This window comes from Eptatretus burgeri, chromosome 8 (genome assembly GCF_056783735.1).
Source record: "Eptatretus burgeri isolate ZD-2024b chromosome 8, Ebu_testis_v1, whole genome shotgun sequence".
Classification (NCBI taxonomy): Eukaryota; Metazoa; Chordata; class Myxini; order Myxiniformes; family Myxinidae; genus Eptatretus; species Eptatretus burgeri.
Window position 1 is genome coordinate 84,755,589 of NC_140968.1, and position 19,555 is coordinate 84,775,143.

General features: G+C 42.3%; 1 protein-coding gene across 1 annotated transcript in view; it reads left to right on the forward strand.

The window, feature by feature from the left end:
• The window catches only part of LOC147022196 (cartilage acidic protein 1-like), a 211,402-nt gene that overhangs the window by 17,339 nt on the left and 174,508 nt on the right, over positions 1-19,555 (forward strand). The window lies entirely within an intron of this gene.

Sequence of the window (19,555 nt, forward strand, 5' to 3'; positions counted from 1 at the left end):
TTCTTTGATTTTTGAAGATACAGAAAGTTTTTGGCACTTTCTACATCACATTGTCAATGCTCATCTTTTTCACTTAGTTAGCCTGTGGAATTATTTATTAGACCCCTACCGGTTTCATCGGATGGGACTCGAGGTTTGCTCTCCGTCTGTCCGTCCGTCCATCCCACCTGTCTATCCCATTCTGATAAGTTAAAGAAGAAGTTCAAGTTTCAGGGCGTTTCGTCAATTTTTCACAGAGTTATGCCCTTTTGAACTTAGGAAACATCACGTCAGTCGGGGACGTGTATTGCAAAGCAACTCTTGTTCTTGTTCATTATGGTAACCACGTAAAAGTGGTAAAACGTAACTCATGAAATGAACTTTAATTTAATCTATTTATTATGTTAAAGGGTTGACAGGATGGCCGAGAGGTGTGTATACTCACCTCGAAGCCATCTAGCATGTGTTTGAATCCCGACCCAGCTTGAAACTGTCATCCTGGTGTTTTCACATGCAGTTTCATTCATCAATTTGTGTGCTGTCCCTTTTATGGACATTATAATTATAAACTGGTGTCCCATGTGCTGGGATTAGTTGATGAAACATTAAAGATCCCATGGTCTCCTTTGTGAAGAGTTGGCAAGCCATCGCCGGCACCATGAATATATTCAAAATTCCTGCCCTAATTAGTGTGGGAGACTGATGGCAAACTGCCCAGCATGGCCTCAGGCCAAGAAATTGCTTCGGCAGAACCAACGCTCTGGATTACAGGCTATGGCACATCGGGTCGGATCAACCAACATGCATTTTCCCAAATACTCAGAATGTTGTGGAATAATCATACCAGGCCTTGGGAGATACTAATCATAGCCACGTGGGCTTGGACACTTACTCTATGACATGCTACATTTCTTGATAGGTTGGAGATGCAATTCTGCACCTTCTGGTGTTTCAGATTTTATCGTCATTGTTGTGGAACTTGTAATTGATGTTCCAACACATCGCACAGATCCAGGCCATCAGACTTGAACGTGCACCGAGACTCATCAAAATCGGTTTTTGCATTTTAAGGCCCCAATATACCCTTATACGTGCACCATGCTCATCCTACTTGACCATGCATAGACCACAATGATGAAAGGCTTGTGTGCAACTGCTCTTCCTTGGTATCCCATTGAATACATTGCCCAGCAAACTGCTCTGGCACTTGCTGATATCCCAATGACTCCCTCAACCCCTCCATTACATCATTAATTTCATCCAGCTCTTCCCAGAACTGTTGCTCATAAATCTTGACTGAGGTATCTGGTGTACATTCGATCGTCGAAATGTTCGAATTTATTAATGGTTAACCAAAGGGATAATCAGGGACCGATGTCACGTCTTTGAGGGACTGCTGATTAACAGTGCACACTTAAATGTTTTAATGATGCAGCAAATTGGTGCCTGTGATGGGAAAATATTCCTCCAAATGCAGAAGCAGCTTTGCAATCGACATCATGCTGTGTTTACCCCTATGCTCCTCCTGGCAAAAATCTCAGCTTCCATTAATGCCTGACTTTGTATTCAGTGTGGGAAGAGACAGTTTCAGCAGGTGCATAACTTGGACCACCTGTGTATCCCACATCATGGTGGGTGGTTGCGTTTTCAGGTGTTTTATTTGATTCTGTGTCTATCTTGAACCTTATTTACATCAACAAATTCAGTGCATTAAAATAACCTTTCGGTGACACATCCAAGCACGTCTTTGTTTTGAACATTGTAGCTTCGAAGCAAGTACACGGTTAAAGACAGTGCATTAAACTGCAATGTAGGAAATGAATGAATGAATGAATCAATATCTTATACTTGAGTCAGCAACACAAACTAAGGCGAGTCACGAGTCCTCTTTTATGTAATGTGATGCTTTCCGAATGATGACTCATTAGACCCACCCCCCCCCCACCTTCCCTCCCCTTCACAGGAGACGAGTTTTTAAAGTGTGTGTGTGTGGGTGTGGGTGTGTGTGTGTGTGTGTGTGTGTGTGTGTGTGTGTGTGTGTGTGTGTGTGTGTGTGTGTGTGTGTGTGTGTGTGTGTGTGTGTGTGTGTGTGTGTGTGGCTGGCTGTCTGCCCAGGCCATAAATTTTTTTACCATTTGAGATTTCATCATCAAATTTTCAACAAACCTTGATTATGAGAATATAGAGAAAATAATTTAAAATTGAGTCAAAATGTGAAAAGGCAAAGTCATAGTGACTATAAAATAGCCCATGATAGCCACGCCACAGCGCATCAAGCATGAGACGGCCCGTTCTATTAAGTTTGAACACAAAGCGGATGTAGACGGGTTTTTCATGTTGAGATACTTCCGAGTTTTATCGGGACTTCAAATTTCCAGACGCAGAGTACAAAATACAGAAATTCAAATGGGCCATTTAGGATTGTCTGTAAATATCTTCACACATTTTGATAGTGCCTTGAAAGGAGAGCAAATATATATGTATATATATATATATATATATATATATATATATATATATATATATATATATATATATATATATGTGTGTGTGTGTGTGTGTGTGTGTGTGTGTGTGTGTGTGTGTGTGTGTGTGTGTGTGTGTGATGAATGCACCCGGCGCTGCCCGGGTTCTTTTTTAATGAATTTAATCTTCTATACATATGTCTGACACGATCACAGTATCGGTTCCCTATTGGGCCATGGCAGTCATAGGCTAAGGTGGTTGGTGAGGGGGAAACACACCCCCTTCCCCCTGCCCCCGGTCGAGGGGCCTTGCCACATAGCCTATAACCTTCCCGGGGACCATCCCGACATTTTTGTTTCAGTGGTTAGCTCCTATCTCTCACCTTTCAGGAGATTAGTCCGTGCAGACAAACAAACTAACAGACAAACAAAAAATTAAAATCATATGTTAGATATATTGTATATGGCGTTGGCGCCATGTCAATCGGCTGAACTTGAAAAATTAACGTTACGAAATCAGGTGATGACGTCATAATTCGGAAACCGGAAGTCGGAAGTACAATTATTTTACATCGGGACACTCCCGGGTACATGTTCAGTTAGCATGTGAAGTTTGGTGAGGATCAGTCCAGTACTTTTCGCGTGCATAGGTCACAGACAAACAGACACACTTTCAAATATATATATATATATATATATATATATATATATATATATATATATATATATATATATATATATATATATATATATATATATATATATATATATATATATATATATATATACGGAGTAATACCTGGCTCTGAAAATTTTGTTTCAGGAGAAAAGCTTTTGAATCCATACCCAACCCCAACCCCAACCCTAACCCCAAAAGCCTTCATAAGTACAAATTAGGTTAAAAGTAAGAAACATCCTTCATTGGTTTTGTGGTGAAAGCACAACCAGTCTTTGTGGTTCCAATTAATAACTGAGTATTTTCCTTGTTTGGAAGAAAGGCACCCCATTATGATCACAGGCAAAAATTTTATTTTGTAACTTTGACTGAAAAAGAGGAAAACGATTCCTCAAAATTTAATTCCAGCCTTGCTCATCACATACTGGGCAAACTCAGTCGCAAAATCTTGTGTGTGCAGCAATTTTGACTGTTTGGTCAATCAGAGAACTTGTTCACATCATCTTAGTGATGCATCATTGTCTTGATGAGCCTGGAATGTGCTTTATTTTTCCTACTTTTGAAAGTTCAAGTCTTCACAATAATAGAATGGCTATGATTATTAATTTCCTGTTCTTTTACACGAGAAGAAATAACTCGAATTATACAGACTAATGTAATGTCCATAGTGGGCTGGCAGGATGGCTAAGAGGTATGCACAAGCCGGTAGGCAACATGGGTGGTCACTATATAATTGCATACTAGTCATACAATTGCGTACTAGTTTTTGACGGATCGGGCTGAAATTTTTTGATAAAGAGGTTGATTTTCGAAAAAATATATATACAAATATTTTTCGGATTTTTTTCAAAAATTTCAGTCCCATTGCTAGGCAACAGTGGCGTCCATAGCAACGGTGCTCAAAAGCATACAACTAGATCCTGGTATGAACCTACCAGTCAAGTTTCATCAAAATCGGTTGACGACTCTGGCCTCCAGAGCTGTCCATTACATACAAACAGACAGACGGGAAACCTGAGAATATCGGTAGTCAAGCAACCACGCAATAATTGGTTCACGAGTCAATAAGTGACCACTATTTGCTTCATGAGTCAGTAAGTGACCACTATTGGTTCACAAGTCAGTAAGTGACCACTATATTCGTTATGGGTGTGTGTGTGTCTGTCTGTCTGTCCCGAGCATAGCTCCGTGGTTTTTGATCCGATCTTGATAAAATTGGGGTGCGAGGTTTATATCATGATCTAGTTGTGTTTTCGGAGAATGGGCAGGCTGTGCCCATTATGGGCGGAGCCACGCCCAAAAAACGTGTTTTTAGGGGGTAGCCAGTTTGAAGTTACATCTTCTCCGAGGGGGTTTGGCGAATCTGGCAGGGTTTCAGTATTTGGTTAGCCCAATGGCACTTGCATAGCCCCACGGAGCTCGATTTTTCGTCCCAAGGTCAAGGTCACAAGGTCACGAACTTAGAAAATGTCAAAAAAATCAATAAATTGGGCATCGAGCTCCTAGGGTTTTCATAGTGGTAGATCATAGTCATCGAGTTAGAACGTGGTAAATGTGGAGTTTACTAGTATTTTGATGTAACTCTTCTCTCTAATTATTGTAGTAACTAGAACAGTACTCAGTAGGGAGTAGAGAGCATTAACTCCACCAGGATGTACAGTTTAGGTTTTATATACCACTAATCGCTTTATTTAAATTGCATCATTGCTATTCCAACCTGAAGACATTTAATCTCATTTGCAAATGAGAGAGGAATTGAGCATATTTAGAAACTATGACATCACTCCGAGTGATTAGTCCGATGACGTCATTACAGGGATTCCGACTGCTGCCTGGTATTTTTGACCGGACATTGTACCTCCTTTACTTTTTTCAAATATAGTTCGTCGTAAGTGAAACAAACAGCGGGATAAGTAGCATCCCGGGATTAAGGGATGAAATAGGGGAGAGAGGGTGTCTTCATCGAGCGTACGTAATATTTTCGGGGTGTCTGTTGAATCGTTAATGGAGCATCACAGGGGAGAGAGGGGAGGGTGGGGGTGTCAGATTTGAGCAAAAATATGTTACGTAATATTTGAATGGCCCCTGACATATTTCTGTGAAGTCAGTGATGCCATGATAGGGCAGCAGAAAATGTTACATGTTCCGTTGTATTGATGTGGGAATGCCCCTTTACTTTTTTGAGATGAGAGGGAGGTGGGTCAAAGCAAAGATGGGACAACTTTGGAAGGGGGAGGGGGCTGCAGGACTTTCTGTGGGAGGAAGACATGGGGGGTTTGAAGGCTTGAGTGCGGGGATGGGAATGATGCCTTTGGGTTTAGAGGGGAAGGTGAGGACTTGGGGTTGGAGGGGTAGGGGGTAGGGAGGAGAACAAAGATGGGACAGAGTTGGGAGGGGAAGGGTGAGGTTTTTTTGATGAGTTGTCAGAATTGCATGTGTAAATTTACTCAAAGTAAAAGTGTGTGTGTGTGTGTGTGTCACTGTGGGGAGGAGGAGGGGGGAGGAGTGGGGGGGGGGAGGGTGACACAATCGCCCTCTGGGTAATGTGCTCGTAAATCACAAGTGTCCAAACTCAAAAGTAGAAATCAGACAATAATTATTGCAGTTTCTAACTTGTAGACCCGTTCGACGTCGTACATGTATTGTCATGCATCGTGCAGTGTTTCTCTAGCCCTGATCGTTTGTACCCACCATGCCTGCATGCTGGGCCACCACCAGCCCAGCGGAGCACGCGTCCACAAATAACGGGCATTACAATGTGAAAGTTGTTTGTTGCTGTCAAACTATACACCATGGTCACAGAGATTAAATATAATTTCATAGTTTTCTCCATTTCTGCAGATTATCTGTCTGTTTGGCACAAAGAAGCAACACGTTTATTACTATAAACCGCTGCTTACGGCTGAACATACTGTATGTCTGATATGGCTGTACCTGCACGTACTGTATGTCTGATACATAACGTTGAAAGTTGCCAATTGATTCCTAATGTGGTGGCGATCATGGCCAATGCTAAATAAAAATACAAAAAAATAATAACACCACTTACCCTCAGTTTCTCACACTTTCCTGCAGCTGTTCTGTCCATTTTCTTCTTCTCCATTAGATTAGAAATATCTCTAATCTTCGTGTGGGTTGTGTGGGATTTTAATCGCTTCAATTTACTCATCCCTCCCTAACTGGGAATACAGGACGGTGTCGAACAAATCGTCATCAAAATGGGTGCTGCAAATGATGCTTGAAGCAGTTGGGCCACACCACTTTCCTCTGGTCATTTTTACTTTGGCTGTCCATATTTTCCTTACAGCTGGATCTTTTGGGAAAACATGCATACTCACACCATCTTAGGTCATACAGTATTGCTGCAACCTGCAACAATGCATCTGGATAGCATTCTCAGTTCTTTTTCAGAGTTCAGAGCATATGTACGATGCATGTAAACACAAGTCTGGAAGCAAAAGTATCCTCGAGATGACGTGGTGGGTCACGTGCTCTATGACATAATCACATCGGCGGTTTTTTGTGGGTGGGGCCAATCAAGCATACACGCAGGGCCTCCGACACGTTCTGCAAAGCCCGCAGCTGCAGGGGGCCACCCACAAAGAGGTGCTTTGAGATATTGTTGTCTTTCTTTGAGAAGTGTTACGATGAATAGTTTTGTGTACTTCTTTCATGTCCGTCACTCTTTATTCTAAAATCTTCATGGTTCCTGCTGCCATACCTTAAACATCTTCATCCAATTCAGAAAGACAGATGGACTTTAAAAATAGGACCCCCTGTGTCTTTATGTTGAAACGGACATTGATCCCCCCCCCTTAAGTATAATCAATTAATATTGTTGCAACCGGGGTTTGAGGCTCACCTTGAGGGGAAGCGCTCAGGTTCCTTCTGGACACCCGGTCCTGACGCTACCAGCCACGGATAGCCCCACGGACCAGCAGGTTGCTAAGCAACCACAAACTTTAATTAACCTCGTCAACTCTACAGGGTTATCCATCGAACTCTGTTCAGCTGAGGAGGTGATTAAATTAACTGAGCGATGAAGGGGATTATATAAAAAATAGCACCACTGGACCTGCAGCTTAGCTGGGCCCTGGCTTAATGTTGTAACCCAAATGTTGTAGCATTCTCATTGGTGGGTTTGGAGAGGAAGGTTTTTGAAGGAATGTATGCGATTTTTCCCAAAAATTGACCAATCTGGCCATTTTGACACACTTCTGATCATGTGATCAGCATGGCCTCCGCAATTTAACATCCTTACCCTGGCCTAATGTTGGAACTCAAATTTTGTAGCATTCCCATTGGTGGGTTTGGAGAGGAAGGTTTTTGAAGGAATTTATGCGATTTTCCCAAAAATTGACCAAGGTGGCCATTTTGACACACTTCTGGTCATGTGATCAGCATGGCCTCCATATTTTAACATCCTTACACTGGCCTAATGTTGGAACTCAAATTTTGTAGCATTCTCATTGGTGGGTTTGGAGAGGAAGGTTTTTGAAGGAATGTATGCGATTTTTCCCAAAAATTGACCAATCTGGCCATTTTGACACACTTCTGATCATGTGATCAGCATGGCCTCCGCAATTTAACATCCTTACCCTGGCCTAATGTTGGAACTCAAATTTGGTGGCACTTTAATTGGTGGGTCTTAAGAAGAAGACTTTTGAAGAAATTTAGTAAATCAGCCATTTTGACCTACTTAAAGTCATGTGACTGCCAAATTTCAGTCAGATCAGCCCAATGGTTTGGCCGGAGAAGTCAAAATAGGAGACAGACAGACGGACAAACGGACGGTGCGCGATGACAATACCTTATCTGTAATTTAAATTCCTGATAAGCTTAAAAATATATAACAAAGTTATGTGCATAGATATATTCAGAAATCATAAGATCTGTAGTTGCTCTTTCCATCTTGAAATTTGAAGAAATTATGTTATTATTCCTGTCGTAATTTCTCCACTTTCTCATCATTTTATTTTAGTGATTGATTGGGCATTATAAAAGGGTTCCACAAAATGATTTTGAAGGATTTCTTCAGCTCAGTTTCTGCGATACACGATAAAGATTTTTTAAATGTTCACATTTTATGTCATTATTTTTTAGGGTCAAATTTTTCATGTCTCAGTGGGACGTGACAGTCAATTCCTAGGATATATTTGATTAGTCATACAGGAAAATACATTTTGTTTTTTTTTCCACTCATTTTATTTAATGTGAAAACATCAATTTGACATCATTTTCTGGGTAAATGTGAATTCAGAGAGAATAATATCAATGATACTTTTGATGTGCCTTAATTCATAGAATCTAATACAAAAAATCACTTCTTGCTCTGATGATTCATTCCAGAGTTATTGTTAGAAATGTGATTTTTTTCACCCTCGACCTTGACCTTGACATTTAATTTAGGTCATTGTTGTCCACAAATCACACTTTGGTTGACCCACACTACTATCCCAGTAAGTTTGGTTAAATCGGTCCAGGCATCGCCAATATATAACAATACGTTACCCATTGTGCATAAAGACAGATACATGCAGAGATAGACAAACACAGCAGGTGATTGTAATACTTCGCCAACCCCCTCCGGGGGTGACAGATGAATCGATTCTTGCCTGAAGATCTGTCACCATATTATTAGCCCTCTTATAGAAAGCCCCCCCCCCCCACGTGAGATTTTGGAGAGGGCTACCCATGAACCTAGCGGAGGCTCTGCATACAAGGACACCAAAAAAACATTAAAATCTTTGTTTCAAGATATTTATTTCAGAAAAGAACAACGATTAATTATTTAGTGACACCATATGTATTCCTGAAACCAAACATGAATTTCTGATTCTGTGGACCTTTGAGTGTGTCTGGCCAGGCCATAACTTTTTTGCCATTTGATCTTTGATCATTGATCAAAAAACTTTGATTATGAGAATATGGAGAACACTAATTAATAAAATTCAATTTTTTTTTTTTAATATCTTGCTTTCGTTAAGTTTAGTTTGAGTAAATACCGAATTCAGATGGACTTTGCATTTTGAGATGCTTTGTAGTTATTATTGTTGTGATTTTTTTTATTATAACAAGCAAGGGGCTGAAAGAACAGGAAAGGAACAACATGAATGAAAGGGCAATGTAGAAAATAAATGGAAATGAAGGGGTAGATTTGGGGAGGGTTAATGAGGGAAGAGAAGATCATGATTATTGTTGCGGGCTAACCTGAGGAGGAGGTAAACAGCCATCTTTAGAATCCTTGGAGGGAAATTGTTTTGTCTGGTTAATAGCATCTGCTGTTATGGATAATATGAGATAGAGCACCCGGAAAATAGAGTACCAAGGCCTTTCCCATTAATTATTGTTATTTTTGCACAATACAAGGTTCCTTTTGATGTTACCTTTTTACCTTTTCTCTGGGCCTCCTCTAGCTCTTTGGCCATTTCAAACGAATTGTACAGGATCTTATTACAAATATCTGTCTTCTCCCATACATATGTTTGACATTGACAGACAACCTGAGTAATCTTTTCAGATTAACATGGCTTCTGTGTTGTTGTTTTTGAGTTTGTTAAGTGAACTGAATTGTTTGTGATTCTGTGTTGCCACTTGATGTTAATTAAGGAACAAAAAAATAATTGATGACATTTGTTAAGTGTTTTAACTTGCCTTCAATGGTGCGTTTTGCTCTAATACATCAGTGAAAATTTCATACATTGTCTTGTATTGCACTACACGTGTAGTTTGCAGGTGAGTTCCATAATTATTCCAGAGATGACCAATTGAGCCTTCTCAAACGCACTGCTTGAATTGATTTCTTGATTTTTGTTTTTATTTTTGATCATTGAGTGTTGCGTTGAAGAGCTAATCCTCCAGGATTAGCTTGGGGTAATTGGTGTTGATATTTATTTAATTTCATATAAGATTAAGGCCCATGGAATGGCAAGTGTTAACAGTTGAATTTGAGTAATTAGTCTGAAGTGCTGTTTAGAACAACACGAACAATGTGTTTCATCACTGCTATTTGTTCGGTGTACATGCATCCCTTTTGAGAAACTGTTTATTTGTGATATGTTGTAGGTTATACTCAGTGTGTACAAGTATTTTGTGCCAACAGTTAACAGTGATCACTCCTTCAAGCTTCCTCCTTAATTTTGGTTCTCGCTTTAAGTCGACTGAGGTTAAAGTACTTTCCTGGTGTTCTGAAGATAGTTAGGAGAGGCTGATGTATTTTTCTCCATTTAAGCACCTGGACAGTCGAAAGGGTAAAGACGAAAGCCTAATCCTCAGAATCAGGATGGATTAACGAACAGTTACCATTCAATTAAATCTTCTGTCTTTTGCAACGTTCAATCTTTTCCCTTCTTGTTTATTATTTTGTGTTATCTCTGTTACCCCTTCTCCTTTTCCTTTTCCTCTTCTCTCTCCTCTTCCTTTTTTTCTCTCCTTTGCCCTCTTTTTTTCCACTATTTTTGGGTTGACTTATTATATTTATTTAATTATTTATCGTCCGATGCCACTCCCAGTCTTCCTGGTGTGCAATGAAAAGGATGTCTCGCTCTCTGAGACAGTTTGGTGAAATGACTTCTCTCGATGAGAGTACTCCATCTGAAGAGCTAACATCCATGGAAGAGGAAGAGGGAATATCTGAATGCCAGCCAGCTACATGGGTGTTCTCCCTTTAAGATCTAATCAGAAAGTAAGCAAGAGAAATCAAACGGGGCAATGCCAATTGGAAATTAGTACAAGTTCAAAGTGCAGCAATTGAGAAAACTGACGAAGCTTTGGACATCCTCCAAGAATCACTGGCAGGAGAGATAAGCAAGCCATGCAAGAAATGTATTGGTGTTAATGAGCTGTTCACCATTGGGGTTCAAATAATAATGTGGTATTTCAACACGTTCACCGAAAATACAGACACTGATTTTCGCTCTTCCAAGCTTGGCACCAAAAAAGACGACAAAGGACATTGAGGTGTTCACATTCCTGGTGAAGCAGGCCAGGAAGCTTCAGAGGTCAGATGGCATTTTTACCACTCCACCAGCTAACGTCACAAAGTGTGCCAAGGGACAGCACAATGCCCTGCCTGTGGAAGCATCAATTTGACAGAAGGGTCGGGAATCTTCTATACATGCGAGCTCAAAGGTAAGCGTGGGACCTTTGCACCATCAGGTCAAAAAAAAAAAAGAAATAACACACATACACAAAGGCAATCATGCCAACCACCCGTGGTTGCAGGAGTGACCAGTTGGCCCTGGCCGAGTGACTAGGATTGTATATTTGTCATTCCTTCCATTTGGAGGGGGTAGAGGGTGGTGGAGGGGATGTGTGGGGAGTGGCCAGAATAGCAACATTATAAAGTGAGCCCTTTGCTGTTTTGAACTTGACCTGAGTTCCTCCACAGCTGCAAGCATTTGCATGCAGCACATGCAGGGGTACCCCAAAACTACACAAACACATGCATGAAAATCCCAATGCTAACATTCTGCACAATTGCTTGCAGCTACGGAGGAGCTCAGGTCAGGTTCGAAAGAGCAAAGCAAAGAGGCTTACTTTGTGTAGTATTGTTACAGAAATGGCCCTTATTGGAATACTAAAAAATATAGGATTAGCTCAGATCCCCCATTAAATGCCTTTTTAGCTAGGTTGTGTGGTAAAAGGGATGTTATATGTGTGTCGGGAGGTTGTTGTTTTATTAACCTCCGCCATATAAGATGGACGGAGGTTACTGTTTTCACCCCTGTCTGTTTGTTACTTATGAAATCTAAAGATTTCGTAAGTATATTGATGACTTCCGTGCTCTGTCTGTGTGTTTATTTGATTGTGTGTTTGTTTGTGTGTGTGTTTGTGTGTTTGTGTGTTTGTTTGTAGGCACGATAACTCGAGAATGGAAGAAGCTACCAATGTCAAATTACACCACGTGATTCAGGAGGGTCATGGCTAGTGCTGATTAGGTTTTGGTCAAAATCGGTCAAAGGTCAAGGTCACAGTGAGGTCAAACATTCGATTTTTGATGGTTTGGTATAGAATCATCGTAGAAACTTCTGGTTTGCGTCGCTACCTTCTCGAGAGACAGCTTTTATGAGAAAATGTCAGAGGTCAAGTTGACGATTTCGTAAGTACCAGTCTATGACTGCTTGTTTGTTTGTTTGTTTGTTTGTGAACAGTATTACGGAAAAACTCCTCGACAGATTTCGACGAAACCTGGTGGGGGGTTAGGTATGCTCCAAGGATCATGCCATTAGATTTTGGACTTGGTACAAAATCCAATATGGCCGCTACGGTGGCCATTTTGAAAAAAATATTTGAATTTTGTTTTTGCATTTCTACATGTTTTTAGTGATTTCCAACCCCCCCCCCCCCAAAAAAAAAATTGTAAGACAAAAAAAAACAGAAAATTTTGCAACTTTTTTTTCAACAAATTTGGATTTTTTTTTTTTTTTGCATTTCTACATGTTATAAGTGATTTCCAACAAAAAACATGCCAAAATTATAATTGCGGCTGATTTTGGAACTTCAGGTGGATATACCCACGTAAAATCAATTTCTGTCTCAAGGAATCAAGTTATGACGAATGAATTGAGTATGTAAAAGTAAAAGGGAAAGTTGCAAACTATAACTCTGTGAGCACTGTTGACATCAAATTGAATGAATAGGATATCAGGTTCACTTGAGTGACCTCGCCGTATTGCCGGCGGAGGTTTTGCACTCTACCGAGTGCTCCCCCTCTCGTTGTTTGTGCGGTGGTGGAGGACCAAGAGATACCCTCTTATTCCTACCCCATCCCGTGATAAGCCCCGCCCAGTCGGCTGAGGGGGTGTGGCCTGGAGAGAGGGTGTGGCTAAAGGGAGGTGGTGGAGCTAAGGGGAGGAGTTTGTCGGCAGTCTCTGAGAGAGAGGCGGGCTCGTGTCTCGAATGAAGCGAGCAAACGGGGGCTTCGTAAAAAGAGTGCTCGTGTGTCGAAGCGAGCAAACGAGAGAAGAAACGAAGGCTTCGTAAAAAGGGTCCAGTGTGTGGAAATAGTCGCTCTCGAAGCGTGCTCGTGATTGAAAACGAGCGAACGAAGGAGTTGAGTTTTGAGAAACGGCAGTGGGCTTTTGAGAGGCTGCCTGCACGTTGAGGATTCTGCCGTTAGAGGGACGGCAGTCGGCTTCGATGCGAGAAAGAAAAGGAAAGGCAGTAATGAATCGGCCGGGAGAGAACGCTGAACCTGAGGGTCGAGTCTGCCATCGGCCAAGAAAGAAAAGGTGATTCGACAGAGAGAGCGGAACTGAGAGGAGGAAGCGGAAGTCAGGCTTCGAGGCGGGAAGGCAGGAGAGGAGACGCCGGAGCCTCTGACGGTCCTTGCTCACCTCATGGCTGGACACGTTGTCGATCTGCCTGCGGAGCTCGGCACCTCGATTTGGGCCTTGTCTGGTGAATGAGCCAGGCCTGGATTTGTATGCTGAACCCTGGAGAGAGATCGGCTGAGGCCCATCATTGATCTGGCGGACTTGTGCCGTCGACATTGCGCGGGGCCAGAGCACGCAGAGACCGCGTGCGTGAGGTCTGCGACAAAAGGACAAGCGCCATTTTGCCACGCGGCGTGGTTCGAGCTGGGAGTTCGAATCCGTGGACATCCGCTTGTTACGAGCGACATTCGTGCTTTTTGACACTGTCCTATCGTCCATTAAACCTCAGCAAGTACTCTGTCTTGTCTTGCATGTATGCTGTTTGTCTTTTTCTGCACGTGTTGTATAAGGCATATTTTGGTAGCGACCCCCTCAAAACCTGTAGACCGTGGTTCCCTCGTTAAGAACGGGTTGAGGATTGTTCATAAAACCATTATCGTGCATATTGCTTGTGTTGGATCCCCGATGTTCCCCAATAAATCTGGTTAATTCGTATGAAGTTGCCGCTATGGATTAATTTGTGTTGCGTCGAGGAACGATCCATTCGATTGGCATATAACACCAAAAATGGTTACAGACTGGCAGAAAACGCTCGGCATCTGACAAAACCAGTCTGTAACCAGGGGTTCTATTTCCCCAACTGGCAAGGTCCAAGGATTACGTTGGTATCGCGATTTAAGGCGCATGACCCGAGGCCTGTGCTGAGCCGGCCGGCGTTGTAAACCCCGGAGACTGTGGTGGTGAGGGTGGCGCCTAGGACCAGGTGATGATCCCGCCACCCCGGATCCGCAACATTTTGGTGTCAGAAGTGGGATGTTTGGACCAGTGGTGCATTTCGCACCCCGGACATTGGTTACAAAAAAAAATGGTCCAAATTTGATTTGATTTTATGCTTGAGCGGATCGGAGGAAAAACTTGCAAATTATAAAGAAAATGGCGGCGCGGCTCCACCTTGGCGCAACACGAAGCGGAGTGGACTAATTATAGTGGAACGAACGGCACAACACGAGGCAGATGCTCCCAGCCACCGGTTCAGACCAAGTGGTCGCGGCATGCGCCATGGCAGGTGTAGCAGGACAACTGCGTGAACATTGGCAAGCTTCAGACACAATTGGGGGATGCCTTGGAATAGGTGAGGAGTTATGAAGATTATATAAAGGAGGTGCAAATTGAAATTGACGAGGCAAAACGGCACGTAGACGAGATTCAGAAAAAGGATGTGTATGGTGGGTCACAACAAGTGGCTGATATACGGGAACGAATTTGGTGGCTGAAAGAGGACGTAGCTAACAGAGTCGACGAACAATGTGGAAAAAAGAATTTAGTAGTGTTCTATACCCGTAATTTGGAATATGAGAAGAGCAAACTGAACAAAAGAATAGATGAAGAACAGATTGGTATCTCCCAGGATAGGAAGAATGGAAAAAAAAAGCTAGAAAAGGAAAAACGTGAACACGATTTGGAATTGGAACTACTGAAGAAAGAGGTAAGATCAGGCAATCAGATAAGAGAAAGCCAAGAACGGAAGATAAAAAGATGAGAGGAACATCTGGAGGGAAGGAAGAAAGAATTGTTGGAAAAGTCAAGACAGTTCGAAGAACTACAGGGAGAAATGAGTAAAGTAGAGTGGAGTACCTATGAGTTGGAACAAGAGAATAGCAAATTGAACGAAAGAATAGAGGAAGAGCAAATTAGTAATTCCCGAGATAGAGAGAACTTGGAAGAAGAATGGAAAACAAAGCTGAAAGAGGAAAAACGGAAATACGATTTGGAATTGAGACAACTGAAGGAAGAGGTAAGATCAGCAATCGGATAAGAGAAATCCGAGAACAGGAGATAAAAATAAAAAAGAAAGGCCTGGAAGAACTAGAGGAATACAGTAAGAAAAGGGACGAATTGAGGGAGGAAGCATGCAAAAGAGGTAAGGAGGTGAGAGAGGAATTATGGGAAAAAACTTTTGAGCTACTGAAACACCAAAGCAAAGAGAGGGGATTGCAAAACGAGCTGAGGATGTTAAGAGAGGAAAGAAAAAGAATGGAGAATGAAACGTTGAAGAACCACACTGTGCAGATCGAACAGTTGGAAGCCAAAGCAAGGTTGGAGTATGAGGAGATAGTGAAAGAACAACGAATGAAACAGGAAAGGGAAGTCAACAAATTGAAAGAAGCGACGAGATTGGAGAATGAAGAACAAGAGAGATGGTGGGAGAGGAAACAAAAAGAACATTAATTTGAGGTTGACCAGCTAAAGGAGAGAGCCAAGTTGGAGTACACGGAGATGGTGAAAGAACAAGGAATGAAACACGAAAAGGAAATCAGCCAATTGAAGGAAACGACGAGATTGGAGAATGAGGAACAAGAGAGACAGTGGGAAAAGAAACAAAAAGAACAAGGAATGAAACAGGAAAAGGAAATCAACAAATGGAAGGAAGCGACGGGATTGGAGAATGAAGAACAAGAGAGACAGTGGGATAGAAAACAAAAAGAATATGAATTTGAAATTAACCAACTCAAGGAGAGAGCAAAGTTGGAGTCCACGGAAATGGAAAAACTCCAGAGAGATGACGATCAACTCAAAAAGGCTCGGAGAGAAAGAACGACTCGAATGGAAAAGAAAATGGAGCCAAGAAGTCGAACAGCACAATAATGTGGGATGTGTGACCTCACCACAGGGAGTCATGTTAGTGGTGCGGACCTTGATTGACATCACTCGTCGGATGACACCACAATTAGAGCAAACCCTGGTGATTGAGACATTGAGGGAGCATGCAGGGTTGTTGACAATACAAGTGAGATACATTTTGAGCAGGTCCAGCATGTGGAGCTGACAGCCCCAGAGGAGTATGGCGAACCGATGATGAGCAACCTGCTGGAGAGAAGCGACCGGACAGAGGTGACTCTGGAATGAAGCAGGTATGTGGGGTATGTGGGCAGGCCCGTCGCTAGGTGGGGGCATTTGGCTGTAATGCCCCCCCATGGCGCATCTGGTGCCCCCCCCCCCACTTGTACGCCACCCATTTATGCCCTGTTGCACCCTGTGAACAACTTAGTGTTTAACGATGAGTGCCCACTGTGAACTTGTTGTTTAAGAGTTCACCTGTGTGAACTAAAACCCTTATTCCAGATGTTCAACATGGTGAATAATAAGGCCTTCTTGGATAAACTGTTCTTTAATAATATCCTTCTTTGAATAACAGTCAAGAGATAAGTGTGCCTTCCCAGCACATCTCCAAAGCAATTGGCAAGACAATACAGTCCAAGACCACAAGATAAAAGATAATAACGCAAGCAGCAACGCCAGCAGCCAAGACCTCGTGCCGAATGTCGATGTTGTGGGTGGTTATATATATATATATATATATATATATATATATATATATATATATATATATATATATATATATATATATATATATATATATATATATATATATATATATCATGGATCATTTAGTTTTAAGGAATAGCCAATCAGCGTATTTGATATGCAGACCCTATTGAGCAGGTTACCTGATTGGTTGTAAGTTAGGTATAAATGTAATATAGTCATAATATGATTAAGGAAATGACATAAATTTACATGATTAAAGATGAAGTGCACGTGCACCACGTGACCTTCACAACCCGTCAACCCTCCATCTTACAAAAGTAATTTTATAATAAAAATTAAAAATATGTGTGTTTGTAATCGTGCTTACATTTGAAATTATGCAGATAAAACCTGTTTTTGATGGATGCATAATTTAATAGATAAAACCGTCAACCGTCAAATCTCGCGAGTCGTGAGATTAGTGATACGAGTCACGAGGGACGAATCACAGAGCACGAGCTTGCAGCAGGAGAAAAAGACGTGGATGATGGATATACGAAAATGGCTCAGAAAAGGAAAAAATGCAAGCGACGAAAATGAAGAAGATGATGAAAGACATGTTGTGGGAGGAGTTGGAGGAGGAGGAGGAAAAGACGATCATGTCGATGAAATACCGACAGAAGCTGGCTAACCTGGCCAAGCCAGCAATGTCAGCCCTGCGGCTGTAGCCCCAGTGCAGGCAGCCGAGTTGCCACGCTCGGCGGCGGCCTCGGGATTGGGTGTGACTGTCAAGCCGCTTCCCGATGATCTTGGAAGTGAGAGACCGAATCAAGTTGTTCTACAGCGGTACCCTGGCCATCTGTTGCAAAACAAGAGTCGCTCGTTTGTGTCCTCGTGGTACCAGACTAATGAATGGCTGGAATACAGTGTGCAGACAGATGCAGCATTCTGCTATCCATGTAGGAAGTTTAACACCGCACGTGGCCCAGTGGACTCTACTTTCACAGTGCGAGGATACCGGAATTGGAAACATGCCGTTGAGAAAGGCAGGTGGTTTCACAAACACGCAACTTCAAAGGAACATTTAACTTGTGTTTTGAGGTGGAAGGAGAATGAGAGGTGCATCGATTGTGGTAAGGAGATTTCCACACTCCTCAATGCTGACCAGCTAAATAGAAACCGGTACTATGTGTCTTCTCTTATAGATGTTGTGGGATTTCTCGCCGAAAATCAGATACCTTTTAGAGGGAGCCTTGATAATTTTGAAGATATGTCAGACGGGCACAGTGGGCTCTTCCTCTCGCTTTTAAACTACACACTCCAAAAAGACACCGAGCTAGCCGAAATAATAAAGCATATCCCACGAAATGCAAGCTATACTCATCCGGAAATGCAGAATGAACTGATTTGCACATTGAGTAATGTTGTGACGGATGCCATCGTGGAAGAAGTAGGCACATCGTGGTTTACCATCAAGGTGGATGGGACGAGGGACCCCACTGAATGTGAGAACATATCAATCATCATTCGCTTTGTATCGGCATCAAATGAAGCAACAGAGCATCTACTCACAATAACTACAGCCGACGCTGGAGATGCAAAAACATTTACAGACCTAATAATTGCAGAGCTGACAAAAACAGGACTTGACACGTCAAAAATATTAAGTCAGGCGTACGACGGGGCTTCGGTAATGGCTGGGAAGCACGGTGGGGTGCAAAAGTTGTTGCAAGAGATATTGGAAAGAGAAATCCCCTATGTGCACTGCTTAAATCACCAACTCCATCTGGTAGTTATCCACGCACTGGCAGCAGAGAAAGCTGTCACTGATTTCCTCGAGGTTTGTTTTTGCCTGTACAAATTCTTCAGAAAGCCCACTGTTGCTGCACAGTATAAAGGTGAGCGGTTAAAACGACTTCTTGATCAAAGGTGGACAGGACATTTAGCCACCGTGTCTGTGATCATAGGATCTTTTAAGCATATCACATCCTTACTGTCGGAGATTGATGCAGAGCGCGCCTATGGTGCAGAGATGAAGATGGAGGCTATTGGGCTTTTGCGGGAAGTCTCTGGGCTTGCCTTCATGTTCATTGCTATCTTTGTACAAAAACTGCTGATGTTGTTAGATGGCCCTAACAGACTCTTGCAGGCAGAGGACATGGACTTGCTTACGGGGTTGGAACTGGTGGCAAGTGCTACAGAGTGCGTGAAGAAACTCCGCTCTGAGGATGAGTTCACTGATCTGTGGAACAAGGCCAATGATGCTTGTACTTCTACACCTGCACCACCAAAACGGAGACGCACAATGCATAAGAACTTGGAACAGTTTGAAGTTTTGGAGACTACAGGACAAAACAACGACAATGACAAGACGGAACTGCAGATGGTTTTTTGCAGCGCAATTGACACTGTGCTTGGTGAGATCGCTCGGCGCTTCAGTGAGCGCAACACATAACTCGCCCGTTCACTCGCTGCCTTGAATCCTGAAAATGGCACGTTTTTGGATCCCCACTTGCTCCAGCACATCATGACATTAACAAAGTCAACCATCAGTGAAACAGAGTGTGTGGTTGCAAAGCAGTTTATTCGCTCACAGACAGAAAAGCAGCCAAACGAGAGATGGACAACACAAAAACTCCTCTCAACATCCCACAAAATGCTGGAAGCCATGCCAAGTGTAGTGACTGCTATGAGACTTGGACTAACAATTGGTGTGTCCACTGCCATGTGTGAAAACTCATTTTCAACAT